The sequence below is a fragment of the Oryzias melastigma genome, linkage group LG9, assembly GCF_002922805.2.
Source record: "Oryzias melastigma strain HK-1 linkage group LG9, ASM292280v2, whole genome shotgun sequence".
Lineage (NCBI taxonomy): Eukaryota > Metazoa > Chordata > Actinopteri > Beloniformes > Adrianichthyidae > Oryzias > Oryzias melastigma.
The window spans coordinates 8,077,084-8,080,356 of record NC_050520.1 but is presented as its reverse complement, the minus strand read 5'-3'; positions in this window follow the sequence as shown (position 1 = coordinate 8,080,356).

The window sequence follows — 3,273 nt, the reverse complement described above, 5'->3', positions numbered from 1 at the left end:
AAAAACTTTAAATAAACAGCAAAAAGAGAATACCATGTGTAAAAAAATAAGTATACAATGCACTCAACTCATTTACAAGCTTCACACACACACACAAAAAATATTTTATACAATATAGTTGCTCAATTTGCCTAGATTTAATTTGGTTTTTCAAAGATGGACAGTTCAGTTGATAGGAACACAGATTGACTCCATTTCACTGAAAAAGTATTTTGAGCAAAAATTGTTTTATAGTTTCCACTTGTCTTATTGTGTCTAGTCCATTAGAGAGGAGCTTTGTGCAAGTCCAGTCAAACATGTAAAAAAACAGCTTTAAAATGGCTGAAATGGATAAAATTCCCTTATATTCACCTAAAATATGGCTACAAATATGATGAAATGAACGTGATTATACAGCTTCTCAATGGGCTGACTGGTCAGAGACCAAACAGTGATGCAGTAAGACAGGTGACATAAAAACATGAGCACATTCAAATGTTAACTCATTTTTGTTTGATGTGACCTTTAAAATTCAACTGAGAGTCTAATATCAATTTCCTAAGATGCACTCTTGACATTTATTGGCGTTTAAGGTTACAATCTTACTGTTTTTGCTATAATTTGCTTTTAATAAAACCTAATAAAAGTAAAATAAAAAAAAATGATGAAAATATTTTTTCCTTGTTTCGTCAGACCAAAAAACGCAACAAAATATGGAGCAGTTTTACTCAGACTAAGTTTAAAACTGAGTGGTCTGTTTGTCATTAGGTGTGGTATTTTCAGTACAGGCCTGAAAGAAATCCAGTGATTTTCTTTCCTCTAGTTTTTTTCATGTTTCATCAGAGCATGGGCTTGAGAGGGTTCATGTACTCGAACAAACCGAAGAAGACGCTCTAAATCCTGAGTCTGAGAAGAACTGGAGATGCACCAAAGACAACCATCCATAACATATCAGCACTACTGACACAAGGCCTTATGTAACATGCTTAAATGACCTCAGAATCTTGAGTTTTTTTTGTCTTTTAGCGACGTTCCTGCAGACCTTTGTCTCCGTCGCTCTTCCACCTCATGCATTGATTAACTCACATAGTGGTGGCCTCACATTCATTTAGTCTTTGAAGGGCCTCAAATACCACATCATGCTGCACAAGTTTGTTCTGTTGTGTGAGTTCTTTTAAATCTACGCTCATTTTCCTGTGTGGTATTCCAGAGTTCAGATGCAGCAGATGAACGGAGTTACATGCTCTGGTGTAGCCATGACTACTTTTTGCTGGCTGAGTCTGGAAATGAGGCCATCTGTGCATTTTCAGTGACCGAAGGCTGAATCAGAGGGTGGAAGAAGGGGGAACGGGGAGTGGTTAGAAGGGGGCTCACAGAGCCATCAAGCAGGAGTTGTTGAAATGTGGGGCGAAAAAAAGGGGGCGGTCGTTGGGAAAAGGCCACGTTTGAAGCTCCGTGGAAGAAAACACGGGCTGGTTTGCAGGCTTTATGGGAAAGCAGATTTTTACATGTATGCAGTTGCATGTTACTAATAAAGTTCTGGTTAATTGTTAACTTTAAACTCTGGAACATTCCAGTTTCATGTATTTTTTTGTGATCAATAGGGCAACTTCTCAAGTCCATCTCAAGATCAATGATCAAGAATACTGCTTGCCTTCAAAAATGAGTGGACTTGCTGGCCCATCTGTCAATAATGCTCCACTTTTTAAAAAATGCTTATCTGGCAACCTGAAAAGTTAATTTAATATCTAATGCACAGCAATTTCCAAAGGGTATTGATTGTTGACTACTTATCAGATTCTAGATTAAACGTAAAGCCTCTTTACATTTATGGAAAATTACAATTACATGTTTAAATATTACATTTTTATCCTATGAAAACATTACTTTTAGGGTTTCTTTTTGTGTCTTCATTTCAACCAATAGAAAGAGTGATAACGATGTGTGCAGAAACACACTGAACTTCTGTTAAACGTCCATAATCAATTCAGGATGACTAAAGGACTCAACAAGAAAGACGTTGTTACACTAACACACACTAGAGGGCGCACTTTCTCCAGTTTGAGGACAGATCATCATCCAGGGTTGGCCACCCTATGCTAACAGTAGAAGCAGTCCTGCAGGAGTTTGTAACCCTGCTGCAAATGGGTTTTGCTTTGTAAATATTTAATAATATTTCAACACATCAAAAGTTAAACTTTTAGAAATGTATGAATAAATTCAGGCAGGTAAATGTGAGCATCTGAAACTGAGCCTATGAGCTTCAGGACTGGTATTCCTGGCTGTCAATTAGGAATAAAAAATAAATCATAAGGAGCGTTTGGGTGAATTGGACTGTGACTGTAAAGCGCTTTGGGCCTAATAAAGTAGTAAAGCCAGAAAAAATATTCACAATTGACCATATTTTTCAGTTTGATATCAAACCATACTTTACTCAGTAAGTGAAAAGAAAAGATTGTTAAGAGTTTAGTTTAAAAAAATAACAGGAAAACTCATTAACGTTTATTTTTTAGGACAAAAACGATGAGAAATATGTTTGTTGTCAGTGCAAATGGTGACTGAAAATAACACATGTTTAGTTTTCCATCCATCCATCCATCTTCTTGGCCGCTTCTTCCCTTTCGGGGTCGCGGGGGTGCCGGAGCCTATCCCGGCTACTGATGGGCGAAGGCGGGGTACACCCTGGACAGGTCGCCAGTCTGTCACAGGGCCTCAATCACACACACATCCACTCTCACATTCACACCTAGGGGCAATTTAGAGTCACCAATCAACCTATGAAGCATGTTTTTGGACGGTGGGAGGAAGCCGGAGTCCCCGGTGAAAACCCACGCATGCACGGGGAGAACATGCAAACTCCACACAGAAAGGTCCCAGCCGGGAGTCGAACCGGGGCCTTCTCGCTGTGAGGCGAGAGCGCTAACCACTGCGCCACCGTGCAGCCCATAATAATAATGGATTAGTTTATCTGCGCTTTTTCCAGACACTCAAAGCGCTTACATTGTGTATCCATTATTCACTCACACATCATTCATACTTGGTGATGGTGAACTACTACTGTAGCCACAGCTGCCCTGGGGCAGGCTGACAGAGGCGTGGCTGCCAATACGCGCCTACGGCCCCTCTGACCATCAGACCATCACCGGCTCATTCATACACATTCACACACCAGTGGAGGCACACTGGAGGCAACTAGGGTTAAGTGCCTTGCCCAAGGACACAACGACACTTGGCTGGCAGGAGCCGGAATCGAACCGCCTATCCTTCAATCATTGGCCGACCCGCTCTACCACC